At 40.1% G+C, this 14,643-nt stretch overlaps 1 long non-coding RNA gene across 1 annotated transcript; it reads right to left on the reverse strand.

Annotated features, from left to right (window-relative positions):
• Window positions 1-29: 29 nt before the first annotated feature.
• LOC117755900 lies at window positions 30-7,215 on the reverse strand. Its single transcript, XR_004612696.1, has 3 exons — window positions 7,107-7,215; window positions 6,321-6,326; window positions 30-40 (listed from the first exon to the last, which is right to left on the reverse strand). It is a non-coding gene; the product is annotated as an uncharacterized LOC117755900 (long non-coding RNA).
• Between the last annotated feature and the right edge of the window lie 7,428 nt (window positions 7,216-14,643).

A 14,643-nucleotide genomic window follows, 5' to 3' on the forward strand; every position in this document is an offset into this window, starting at 1 on the left:
CACAGTACGGACGATGCATTAAGGCCAAAGCTAACGTTACCTCACTGAATCTCCGTCCATGTCCAACGTCAACCCAGAAAACCATAAACAGCGACCCCTGCATAGCGCGACAGCGCATCCATCCACCTCCCAAAGAACACTGAAATAACGGATGCAATCGCATTTCATTTGGCCAAAGACATGTGTCCAATAAATACTGTGAGCAATGAAGGCTTCAGAAAAATGGTCAAGACACTAGACAAGAGATACGTGATCCCCTCGCGCAATTATTTCTCCAAAGAGGCATTACGTGCACTGTATGAAAAACGTCGGGGGGGGGGAATACAAAGGGATGTCACAGAGTATTTTGCGACTACGACTGACCTATGGTCAAGCAGAACAATGGAGCCGTACATGTCCCTGACAATTCACTACATCGACAGTAATTTTGCAATGAAGAGTCGATGCTTGCAGACGTCATTTTTCCCACAAGCCCACACAGGAGAGTCGATTGCCCAGGGACTGAGGGAAGCGATGGCCTCTTGGAGCTTGCAGGAGGAGAGACTTGTCTGCATTACAACAGACAACGGATCTAACGTTGTCAAGGCAGCTTCTCTGAATAAATGGACTAGGCTCCAGTGCTTTGGCCACAGGCTCCATCTAGCAATAGGTGAGTAAGATCAATAATAAAAAATAAAACATCTTAAAAGAACACGTGAAAATAAAACATTCAAAGGAAGAGTGTATATAAGGTTTTATTCTGTGTTTTAATTTTACATATGAATCTCATGTTCTTTTTTAGAGAATGCAATGAGAGATCCTCGGATTGACCGTGCAGTGGGGATCTGCAAAAAGCTTGTGAGCAGTTTCTCCTACAGCTGGAGGCGTAAAAAGGAGCTAGCACAGGCACAAAAGGAGCCGAAGCTTCCAGAGCATGCACTGAAGACTGAGTGCCCCACAAGGTGGGGATCAAGGCAGGCAATGATAGCAAGAGTCCTGGAGCAGCAGAGGGCCATCTCTCAAGTCTTGTCCACTGACAGAAAGGCCCGACACCTCATCCCAACATGGCAGGACACTGACGTACTGGGAGCCATCAACAAATCCCTCCGCCCTCTGACTGAGTTTACTGATGCGCTTTCCAGTGAGAAGTATGTCAGTGTTTCCTTTGTCAAGCCAGTCCTCCACCTTTTCAGCTCCTCTATCCTGAAAGTGAACGATGATGATCCAGGCCTAACAACCACCATCAAGACCAAAATCCTGAGCTACCTGGATGAAAAATACAAGGATCCTGGGACACAAGAACTGCTTGACATGGCCTCTGCTCTTGATCCACGGTTCAAGCTGAGATACGTTAGTGTAGACAGGGTTGGACCAATCCAAGCCAGACTTACTTCTGAGATGGCTGCGTCTGCGAGCATGGTTAGTAATTATTGTGATTACATACAGAATTTATTATAAATTAATGAAATGAAGTGGATTAAAATGTGCTATGAAATCAAGTGATTTAATGTGCTGTAATCTACTTTCTGGATATGGATGTTAAATATGTTTCATTAGATTACATTCATATTTTATTTACCATACTCTTTTCAAGGAGATGGGCCCAACTGATCCCCACGTTGAGGCTGCAGAGGATGCACCCAGCACTTCAAAGAAAAAGAAGACCTTGGGGAGCTTGTTCAAGACCGCTGAGGGAACCACACCAAGATCCTCTCCCCACCAGGAACAACAAGCTGTAGCCTCTGAGCCACAGTCTTACATACAGTGTGCCAACCTTGACAGTGAGGAGGACCCTCTGGACTGGTGGAGGGAACACCAGAGACTGTACCCACGACTCTCAAAGCTGGCAAAAAAGTACTCCGGCCACAAGTTCCCCCTCAGAGAGGGGAAATGTAGTGACCTGCCTTCGCTCATCTCTCAAGCCAGAAAAATGTCGACAGGCTGGTGCTTCTTGCCAAAAACCTGTAGGCTTAACACCTTGTTATTGCCTTTTCTGCATAGGCCGGAATTGTTTTCATTTGGTTGCATTCTGTGATGGCATATTTATTTTTAGTTAGCCCTTTATTTTGGGTAAAATTTGTATTTATATTTTGCTTCAGGTGAATAAGAACCGTATAAGTTTTATTTTGATGCAAAGACGTGTACATTAGCTGGAATGTAGCACAACATGGAAGTGAAAGCAGTGCTCTGTTGATTTAATTTTGGGTAAAAAGTGTTGATACTATTTTATTTATATTTTCCTTCTACGAGATGCACTGTGATAAGGACCAGTCTGATGCAAAGATTTGTACATTAGCCAGAATGTAGCACAACAATGGAAGTGGAAGCAGTGTTCTTGTTCATTTAAACGTGAAAGTGCAAAAAAAAGATGTTGTCCCTAAAATAATGATAATCGTGATAATGATCGTGATCTCAATATTGTCAAAATAATCGTGATTATGATGTTGGCCATAATCGTTGCAGCCCTACTGGCTGGTAGGGATCAAAGCTTGTTTCCCTCAATCAATGCAAAGCAACTTATAACTTTTATATGTTGTGATTTTCTGGATTTTCTATTTGAAATTCTGTCTCTCACTGTTAAAATAAACCTACCATTACAATTATAGACCGTTCATTTCTTTGTCAGTGGGCAAAGTTACAAAATCGGCAAGGATCAAATACTTATTTCCTTCACTGTATATTTGTATACCCTTCGAAGCTACATGATAAACCTGTTGTGTTTTTTGGTCACCCTTGACATCATTTGTTTGTAAAGTGTCCTTTATTTGTTCTGTACCATTTTAACACAGTATATTTAAACATAGGCTATGTTTTACCTTGAACTCAGCATTTTTTGACAAATATATACTATATTAACATCCTCTGTCCTGTAGAAATGAAGGGTGTGTTTTTGCTGAATGGTGAATGGTTTTGTTCTGTAATTTTAAAGGTACATATCAGAAACATATGTAATATAAAACAGAATAATACCGTTAATTTGAAAGTATTACATGCTTTTGAAATTAGGGTATTTTCTCATTAATTTAACTGTACTGTTTCTTGGTTTAGCAGAATTTAATGTATCTACTACAGTAATATACTTTTTTACATTTTATGGTCTTTTACTGTTGCTGTTTCACAGGTTTTTACCGTACCTTCTTACTGATATTTTTAACAGTGTATGATCAAAATGGGGGGCGTGTAATGGAAAATTCCACTGATCAATGTCTTACTACTGTTTTGAACTGTTTTCTGTGCACTTAGCGGATGCAACCTCAAAGTTCATGCCCTTACTTGGTATTTCACCTCCTGTTGATCTTTATCTGTGGCAACTGGGTGCTGGGGTTGATTCCTCTTTCTGTAGCAGTGATGCCAGACAGCAGATGTTTCCTGTCTGCTTTCTGTCTTGTTTCCTGTTCATCACATTGTATAAAAACCTTCCTTTTTCAACGACTCGTGGTTGCACTCTGAGCCATGTTGCTGACTGTGTAACCCTCTGCAGAGCTAATAATTAAAATTCTAAGACAACTCCGGTCTGAGAAACTCATTATTTCATATCATGATAAATTTCCACAACAAACTGTTATAAGAAGCTGTATAGCATTCTACATATTATTCCATTATTTGGTCCTTATAATTATACTAATTGTTTTTGAAAGCAAAAACTGTTAGCTTTCAGTGGAAATTTGTGCATTAGTTTTTACTTGATTTTCAGGATGGGGACAGTGACATGTCATCCATTTTGATCCTTGTCCACCTTCTACCACCATCACCCCATGGCCGCAAGAGACCAGGGAAAACACTCAGCCAGTCAAGCCTGTGACCATCTTGTGAAGTTCATCAAGGCGAGTTTACAGTTCAGAGAAATTACAAGAAAAAATCTTTATCTGTAATTTGAACAGTTTCTCAAACTGAGTGAAATGTGACATATTGCAATTCCATACTAAACAGTTCTTGTGTTACAGACTGGGACCAGCATCCAGGGGCATCTGGACAGCATCATGGAAAAGCCTTCAACCCTATCTGCTTGCTGTGGGGACCAAGAAGAGTGTGATTCACAAGCTCTTCATGTGATTGACAAACATGCAATAACCTTGTAAGTAAAACTCTCTTGCCAGTTTCGATAAGCTTTTCAAACCTCATTTTGTCATCTGTACCTCATACAACCAGGAATCTGTTAAATGTGCCCAACTTCTTGCAAATCACCATTTATGAAATTGATGTTGGTACCACTAAGGTGAATCCTAGGGTTTCAGAGTTGAGGGCTCGGATGCTGCAATTGAGTTCATACAGAGATGTTGTGTTTTGTTTGCAAAAGCCCTCAGGCAAATGCCAATTCCCTGACTAAGCACTTGAAGTTGATCCAGGGACTTGGTTCAGGAAAGACACTGCATCTTAAATGTGGTCAGGCTGGTTGTTCACAAGTTTATGGCACTTTTTCTGGGTTTAGAAAGCATCGCAATAAGCACACGGACCTTGTTCTGATCCTGGTGAAGGCCCATCTAAACCTGTCTTAACAAGTCATGTTGAAGTCTTGCCATCAACAAGTTCATACTCGGTTCTTATCAATAAGAGTCTTGTAGGCAGCTGCCTGGCAGGTGTTGGTGAAACAACCATTAACTCTTTGATCATTTCCATGGAAGAGATTGTTGATGAGATCCATAATTGAGCAAATGAATCTTTACAGGAGCCTGTCAAAAGTGACATTGAGGATAAAATTGATCAGTGTTTTTGAAAAATGGAAAATCCTTTTGGTGAATTAAATTCTGAAAGTAAAAGAAGGCATTATTTTACAGAGAAGTGGGGAAGGCTAGACCCAGAGGAAGTTGTTCTTGGTACAAGATTTGATACTCTCCGTAATCGGACTACTGGAGCATATGATCAGGTTGTTGTTACTGATAAATTTGTTTACATTCCAATTTTGAAAACATTACAGTTTATTTGCAAACATCCTAATATACAAGAGATGATGCAGACTAATTCCAGTTCTAAAGAAAATCTTCTTTATGATTTGTGTGATGGAGATCTTTTAACACAAGTATGCATTACAAATTCAGCCTTTCTATGATGATTTCGAAACTGCAAATCCTCTGGGATCAAAACAGGTAAGGAGCAATCTATTTCACCTTGCATAATTTTTCTCCAAAGTACAACTCAAGTTTGCTTAATATTCTTTTTGTCGCTTTATTTCATGCCCAAAACATCAAAACGTATGGCTTTTCAAAAATACTTGTTCCACTTGTGCAGGATATTAAAATACTGCAGAGAGACGGAATTAGGTTCCACTTATATGATCGGCCAGTGTTTGGAACTATAGTCCAAGTAACAGGATACAACCTTGGTCTTCATTGTTTGTTCGGATTTGTAGAATCATTCAGTGCCAGATATTGTTGCTGCTTTTCTCTCTCTGAGAAAGAGGACTTTCAGACCCAATTTAATGAAGATTCACCAAACATAGTTATGCGAATTCAAGCACTACATGCAGAACACTGCCAAAAAATGGAAACAAATTCTACTCTTCCATATGTGATGGGTGTTAAACGCTCTTGTCCAAATGATATGTCAAAGGGTATTACTACTTTTTTAAAACACTTGATTGCAGAACACCATAGGTTATTCAAACATTTGTTTCCAAACAAGAAGCTGCTTCCAAAGCATCATTTTATGGTGCATTACCCTACATGTATTCTTAAAATTGGACCACTTTTGCATAGCTGGTGCATGCGCTATGGAGCAAAGCATAATTTCTTTAAAAAAACAATTAAAAAGCCTAAAAAATGTCACTAAAACATTGGCAACGAAACACCAAAGACAAATAGCGTACAATTGGCAGACATTTGACCCCAACAGAGTGATGATTGGTCCACGTAAAATGTTATCTTAAATTTGATTAACTGGGGCTGTTAGATAGCTGAGACTCTTCAGGTACAATTGACACCAAGGTTTTAAATGTTAGATGGGCCAAACCCCATGGAAATATGAATCGTCCAGGTTTAGTTGTCTGTCATAAAGTCCAGTGTGCTGTCAGTTTTTCACAAAATCCATCTTGTTGTTAAAGATGAGAGATTGCTGTTGGTTACGTTTGCACTACAAACAATATGTCTTGATGAGCATTTTCATGCCTTTAAAGTTGTGTACATCAGACGGACCTCATGTAGCTGATGTCAAAGAGCTTTTCTGTTACAAAGCATTTTATAAACATATGTCATACAGTTGTGATGATTCATGTTTGTTTATTGTCCCATACTGTTTCCTTTGAATTAAAAACACTAAATGGTATTTTCTTAAAATCCAGATTTATTTGATCGCAATGTTGGCTTCTTCATTTACAAGTACTATCAAAGAGTGAACAGAGGCAAAACATGTTTCTTGGAGGCCACAATTGTATTTTTCTTAAAGTATCTGCTTTATAAAAACAATAAAACATCAGAGTTTTGATGTATTGCAATTTTCATTTTTGCACTTTTTGAATAAAGTGTGCTTAGTTAAATATTTATTGCTGATTTATTGACCATGTTGGATTTAAAAAATAGCCTTCCAGAGTATGTTATAGTAATTTAGTAGTAATTTTAATACAATTGTACACATAATGCACAATATTCTATATTGAGTCAAGTAAAACTTCATATTAAGTTAATTTCAATTCTATATTGAGTGAAAAGTACTCTATATTGAGTGAAAATGGCAGTAGAGTTGTTTTCATTTTACACTACATAGAGTAAACTGGCTGCATCTACTCTGTGCATAGCTGCCTTCATTCGGCTCCACTGTACCCTGTGGCCTAAGGACCTCAGTCTTCCCATGACTAACCTGTAGCCAATATGGGGCAACTGAGCTAAGTGTCAAGCTCCTGGTCTGACATTTTATTGTAATCATTAAAATTGAGCCATACTTAAAATATTCTGGTTCCAAAGAAAGGAGTGGAAAGCTGAACACTCATTTCTCTAATGCAGTCTTTTTCATTTTTGATTCCATCAAATTCTATTTAACATATCTGCATTTATTATCCTCTTAAAGGGGATGTGTGACTGGGTGACTTTCAAGGCTTGTGACTATTATGAAACATTGAAGTGCCCCTTGTACCCCTTAACACTGTTTCTAACTCAAAAAAGTGACATACTGCTTGTTTTCCAAATTAATTTTTCCACAACAGAATCGAACGGCTGTGGCGTGTTGTGTGGACAGCAGTAACTAGCACATATTATGATGTCCTGCACACACTTGAAGAAGAGGGACTACTGGATATCACAAACACACTGCACATCTTCCTGGTGCACTATGTGTTCCTACCCCGTCTCTGCAGGGACCTTCACACCTTCACTGAAGGATGGAACCATCACCCACCCCTCAGGAGTTGTGGCAGTTGGGCCTGCTGCAAAACAGCACAGATTAGGCTGAGAATGTTGAGGTACACACTTACTTTTCTCTGTTGGACATACTTTGATTCAGGCAGTACGTCCTTGAATACTGCACTGTAAATGTATGCTTACACTGCTATTTGAATGTTAGGATCTGCAAGAACTTGACATAGACTGGGAGAGTGCCCTTTACCATGATGAGGCCCTACCAGAATCTGGGGTTGTTCTTCCAGAACTTCCCACGCCCCTAAATGAGCAAGATATGACAGAACTACAAGCTGCTGTGGACCCTACAGAGCTGTCAGACTCCCATGGTCGAGACATTTACTGTCGTTGTCTTCAAATCATTCAGTGAGCAACTGTCATGTTGGTAAGTCTGAGCACCAACTGCTTTGCCATATACTGTACATGTAGACATATGAAAAAGACCAAGTCACAGTTTGTAGAATTGAACAAACATCTTTATATTTAGAATTGAGGTGTTATTTTAAAATGTATTTATGTTTTTCCATCTGTGGCAGTGTTTCTCCTTAAAACTTTTTCAACTATTTGTCATACAGTGAATGACAATTGAACATTACATTTCATTAAACTTGAACTACTGAAATGAAAACACATTGACCGATAAACAAGGTTGTACATTTACATTCCCTACCAAACCAGCCCAACAGTTGTATGAACAATTTATTAATCTACACCCTTGAGAATTCTTGTCCCAGGTGGTTTCAGGTGAGTGTCCTATTACCATGTATTTCAACCACACTCAGGTGGGTAAAGTTGTTCATTTTAATGAGGATTTATCTAAAATGTATTATCCTTCTATTTTGGTAATGTGCACAGTCATATAAAAACACCTACATGTTGCACTGAAAAGTAAATTCTCAGTGTTCAGATTATGTGGCAATGCAGTAATCAATTGATTACTTGATTGATTACTAATAATTTATTAATCAGTTGGTAACATTGACCTTGCGATCATACTTACTTCTCACAATGATCCTTCCACATCCCCAAGTAATGCTAATGTTTGTCTGGTTTGCGATCCCATTTAAGTGATACTCTGGAGATAAGTTCTCCTACCTCCCCTATCCTTATGGTATTTAATGATGTTAAAGTTTCATGTGTAAGAAGTCAGAATTATAGTAAACAAGTAAGTAGAGCACTTGTCACTCTTGCATTTAGGACTAACTGAAGCACACAGAGTAAACCATTTGAACTCAAGTTCTAAGTCATATAGAACTGAAAAAAGACTATCATGATGCAACAGAAAATATGAATCTTAAACTTGTATCTATGCTGCACTTAGTGTCATTTCTAACCCTGGCACAAACAAAGGCTGACAGATATCTGGGTAATTGGCCATGATATCACACAAGCCATACAGCTTCAAGCCATCCCTTATCTGCAGCAGAATTGGAAACAGCACTGTTTTTGTAATAAATCACATGAACACACAAACACACATGTAGAAACATTTAAAACAAGCATAAACATGGTTAATCACAGAATACTTAAACTTAAGGATTTCATGGAGAATGTAATGTTATTTGGGAATACAATGAAACCAAATTTTGCAGCATTACTCATCATCATATGTGTAGAGCCATGTATAGCCACCAAATGTTTTTAATCAGCAGTTGGGTAAGGGAATCTGCCTCTTTTTCGACAAAAATTGAATTGCAATCGCCTAGCGGTGTCCCCAATGCCTCACGATGGCCGTGCGATGACCCTACATGGTGACATTGGGGACACTGGTGACACAACTTGCCTACCAGTGTCCCCTAATTGTGTAAAGGTGGCACTTGACCTGATGGTGGCGCTCAAGTCTAACTTTGCCACTTCTAGGCATTATAAATACAATGCAAAATGCCTGAAAGTGTCCCAGGTGTCCAACATGGGCCGGCGGGCCCGGGGATCGCAGGGACGGACCTAGGCATTCTGAATGGGGCTTTTTCATGCAAAGTGCCTACAAATGTCCCTGGTGTCCAACATGGGCCGGCTCATTCTAACTGACCTGGACATTTGTAGGCATTTTACTATAATGTTAAATGCCTACAAGTGTCAGGCTCATTCTAACTGACCTGGACATTTGTAGGCATTTTACTATAATGTTAAATGCCTACAAGTGTCTGGCTCATTCTAACTGACCTGGACATTTGTAGGCATTTTGCTATAATGTTAAATGCCTACAAGTGTCCGGCTCATTGTAAGTGACCTGGACATTTGTTAGGTATTTTACTATAATGTTAAATGCCTACAAGTGTCCGGCTCATTCTAACTGACCTGGACATTTGTTAGGCATTTTACTATAATGTTAAGTGCCTACAAGTGTCCCAAGTATTCTCCATCCCTAAGCACAAGTGTCTGGGGCATTTGTAGGCATTTTGCTATAATGTTAAATGCCTGCAAGTGTCCGGCTCATTCTAAGTGACCTGGACATTTGTAGGCATTTTTACTGTAATGTTAAATGCCTACAAGTGTCCGGCTCATTCTAACTGACCAGGGGTCTCATTTATCACCGTGGCGTACGCACAAAACGGGGCCTGAAACGTGCGTACACCACTTCTCACGCAAACGTTGGGATTTATAAAAACAAACTTGACGGGAAAATTTGCGTATTTCCACGCAAACTCTGACCCATGCGTACAAACGTTTTGGAGATGGGAAAGTGGCGACGCAGACGTGAGGTGGTGATCTGTGATCTTTTTTTACTTCAGGTTCCGTTCTTTCTATCATCTTCACTCTCACACATTGTATTATCCACAGCAGCGGCAGAGTATCAGTGTATTTTCTTTATTAGTGACATCACTGCTGTCCCATAAAATCGCTCTTCACCTCCACCTCACTTACAAACACCTCGATGTTAGTGTCAGAAAGTTTCGCTTCCTCTTCTCATCGCTTGATGCCGCGACTCCGTCACGACTCACAGTGGAAACCCATTGGTCAGCAGCATAATTTAATATTCATGCCGTGCTTTGCATTGACCATTTATGGTTGAAAGTGGGCGTGTGGAGGGCGGATTTGGAGGCAGATCCACGTACGAATGTTTCTAGGTGGACTGTGATTTATAAAGCGAACATTGCGTTCAGGTGTGCGTGCGCACGGTTTTATAAATCGGAATTTCCTTTGGTGTATGCCATTTACGGCTTTTGGGCGTACGTACACTTTTAGTATGAATCCTACGCAATGTTTGATAAATGAGACCCCTGGACATTTGTAGGCATTTTGCTTCAATGTTAAGTGCCTAGAAGTGTCTGGCTCATTCTAACTGACCTGGTCATTTGTAGGCATTTTGCTATAATGTTAAATGCCTACAAGTGTCCGGCTCATTCTAAGTGACCTGGACATTTCTAGACATTTTACTATAATGTTAAATGCCTAGAAGTGTCCGGCTCATTCTAACTGACCTGGACATTTGTAGGCATTTTACTATAATGTTAAGTGCCTAAAAGTGTCCCAAGTATTCTCCATCCCTAAGCATAAGTGTCTGGGACATTTGTAGGCATTTTGCTTCAATGTTAAGTGCCTACAAGTGTCCGGCTCATTCTAAGTGACCTGGACATTGTAGGCATTTTAATATAATGTTAAATGCCTACAAATGTCCAGCCAATCAGAATTGGCCGGACATTTGTAGGCATTTTTACTGTAATGTTAAATGCCTACAAGTGTCCGGCTCATTCTAACTGACCTGGACATTTCTAGGCATTTTGCTTTAATGTTAAGTGCCTAGAAGTGTCTGGCTCATTCTAACTGACCTGGACATTTGTAGGCATTTTCCTATAATGTTAAATGCCTACAAATGTCCCAGCCAATCAGAGTTGCCCGGACATTTGTAGGCATTTTTACTGTAATGTTAAATGCCTACAAGTGTCTGGCTCATTCTACCTGACCTGGATATTTGTAGGCATTTTACTATAATGTTAAATGCCTACAAGTGTCCGGCTCATTCTACCTGACCTGGATATTTGTAGGCATTTTACTATAATGTTAAATGCCTACAAGTGTCCGGCTCATTCTAAGTGACCTGGACATTTGTAGGCATTTTACTGTAATGTTAAGTGCCTACAAGTGTCCCAAGTATTCTCCATCCCTAAGCACAAGTGTCTGGGACATTTCTAGGCATTTTGCTACAATGATAAGTGCCTACAAGTGTCCGGCTCATTCTAACTGACCTGGACATTTGTAGTCATTTTGCTATAATGTTAAATGTCTAGTTCAGTCAGACAACTCACGTTCAAACATTTATTGCAGCATTACAACAGGTTTAGTGTTTGGCGTCTAGGCTCCAACTTAATCACTCCCCCATATGATTACACAGGAATGATGGGAGTGATGAGCAAATACTTGTAACCCCCCGTTGGAGCCTACAGGTGGATGCTGGGGTGGTGGAGGGGCTGAAGTAACTAGTAGCCATACTGCTGCAGCAGTGTGAGCAAAGGGGATGATGGGAAATTCCTCTCTGGTTAAATAGACCACCTGATAAGGTGGGTGTGTAATATAGATGGTTGTGGAGAGTGAGGTATGTCACATGATGTATGTCACATGATTGGCGCAGCGCAGCTCGAGTTGCCTGCCAGAACTAGCTCGCCGGCGTCGACACATACTTGAAATGCAAATACAACATGGTGTTGGGTTTTATTGGCACTTGCGTACCAGACTAATTCTTGACTTCAGCGTATTATTCCTTCAACAAGTTTGAGGCCTCGCAAGGCGTTCATAATATTTCAACCTACTTCCAACACAAATCATTTTATTTCAAGTATTTCTTTAAAATTAGGTTTATTGTAGTGCATTGACGTGCCTCATTCATTCTTGTGCCATGATACAGACACTTGTTTCAGGACAAATGTTGATACACTGGTTGGTATTATTCGTGCTTCACTGTCAGTTTATTTTCACTTGCATTAAAAAAACATGATATCAAGATTTTAAAAGATCAACAGACTTGATCTCCTGGATTTCATTTGCAGGCTCTTGATAATATTTCTTTACTCATACACTGTGCAGGAAAGTAGCCAGAGTCATTGTGAATAATAAACAGTACTTTCACTAACCTTAACCAAACAGTATTTTTCACATAATGTTCACAATATTCACATAATGCAAGAACTTAGTTTTAAAATGTTGTTTGTTTCAAATTACAAAACAATGTTGAATGTGATACAGAACTTTGCAGAGTCATCCAATGTCATCATCCTTATGTGGTCATAGGATTCAGAAGTCACTACATGCAGTCAACAGGTTGATGCTCACTGTTTTTTTCCCTCTTTTGTAGAGATGGTTGGCCGCCCCATCTCACCCATCGCCATCTTGGCGAGTAATTGGTCTGTGACTAAGGCCACTAAGAGGAAGGCCACCACTGAAGATGAGCCCCAACTGAAGAGGCAGAGGGGTGGAAAGGGCACTGATGCCAACACCAACCCTGGTCAATCAACCATGGAGTCAGTGACCATGGTCCACAGCTCCAGTGACGAGAGCACGGTGTTATCAGGCCACACCAGCAGAGGTGACTTACTTTTAAAGAAAATGTGCTGCTGTTTGCATGGAAGCAATATGATCATGTTAAAATGGGGATTGGTGTTGACTCCAGTTGGGAGGTATTTCAGTTTTCTTTTTGTGATGTTGTTCACGGTGTTTGAAAAACTGGCTTGTCCAACTTAAAGGAATAATTCTACATTTTGAGAAATATAATTATTTACTTTCTTCCTGAGGATTAGATGTGTTGTGCAATAGTAGGTAGACTGGATGTTGGCTAATTTTCAATAATCATAAAATATGATTATTAAAATAATAAAATACTTAATTAAAAATGATAGAGTTATCAATTAAGAATAATGAAATAATTAATGAAAAACAATAAAATTATCAATTAAGAATAATAAAAGTTGTAATTATAATTTATCAAAGACGGGGCACCACCCTGGAATCAGGGACCAACAATCAGTCAATAAAGATCAGTCTCATAATCTGAAAAGTTCAATTAGAAATCTCAATATTTCCTATTAATGATTATATAATGAACAGTGAAGGTTTTAAGTTCGAGCACAGGCAGTCATAATCCAGCTGTATTCACATATACATATGCACAAAGAATCACAAAAATACCGGTACTTTAAATATAAAAGGGGATTTATTTAGGATAATGACATCAATGTAACTCAATGACTATTATCACAGCAAACCCACTATATCAAAGATAAAACACCACAAGCATCTATTACAATCGTAACACATATGTAATGCCTCCAATGTGTCTACCCGGAGGCGAGTATGTGTGTGTGCGTGTGTCTCTGTGTGTGTGTGGGTGGGTGTGTGTGTGTATATGTACGGGGAAGATGGAGACAAGATGGCGTCTAAAGCCGTGGTGTGGGGTTACGAAATCAAAAATGGCGTACAAGTTACACGTGGTGTCGGGTTACAAAATGGCGGTGCACCATGTGGTTTGACCACAAGGGAATGGTGGACAAAGGTTACTTGATCTATCTCGTGGTTAAAAGCGCCGAGTGGCGTCGAGATGCGATCGCACTATCTAGATTCTAGAATGTATATAAGACGTGAAGTGCGGGGATGCAGTTCGGACGTGCATGCAGGCGGATTTAGGAGAGAAGAGAGAGAGGAAGGAAAAGTTATACACTAATTTATCAGAGGAGATCTCAAACACCGCCAGAGACAGCTTTGCGGGAACTCTACCACTCGGTACCCAAGCGAACGAACTAAGATCCGTTCCGCTGTGTACCGATCTTTTAATAGGTTAGAATCTCCGTAAAGTCGGTCTGACGGTAACACAACGCGGTGACGTAGCCGGAACTGCCGAATACGTCACGACGCGCGGGCACAATGTAGATAGAATTAGACACAGCGGTCTCACACAAATGTACGCTCAAATAGTAACACACTAATAATTAAACTAGTCTCTGCCCAGACATAAGCCTCTTACTTGTCGATGTTCCGCGGTTGGTTCGTGCGCGAGCGGCGCGTTCCGGGAAGACGAGTGGATTTGGTTCGTGGCCGTCGGAAACAGTGATCAGCTGCTTCGTGTGATGGCAGCGGGGCAAAGCTGCGGCCGGAAAGTGGAGAGAAATCGGTCTCGTTCTCCGTGGCGAAAAGTCTCAATGCCTTGGCGAATATAAACTTGCTCTTCTGCAGGGATGAATAGCGGCGGAGCAGCTATGATTTGTGGGAGCGGAGGAAAAGTCTGTGGATAACTCGGCCGGCGAGTATTCGACTTTTGCTGCGGTCCTTTCAGAGTAAAGTTCAAGTGAAAAATTAAAAGAGGTTGAATGAACTTTAAAGGAGAAAAAAAATATAAAAACTACAAACGTTTGTG

The sequence above is a fragment of the Hippoglossus hippoglossus genome, chromosome 22 (genome assembly GCF_009819705.1).
Source record: "Hippoglossus hippoglossus isolate fHipHip1 chromosome 22, fHipHip1.pri, whole genome shotgun sequence".
NCBI classification, from domain to species: Eukaryota; Metazoa; Chordata; class Actinopteri; order Pleuronectiformes; family Pleuronectidae; genus Hippoglossus; species Hippoglossus hippoglossus.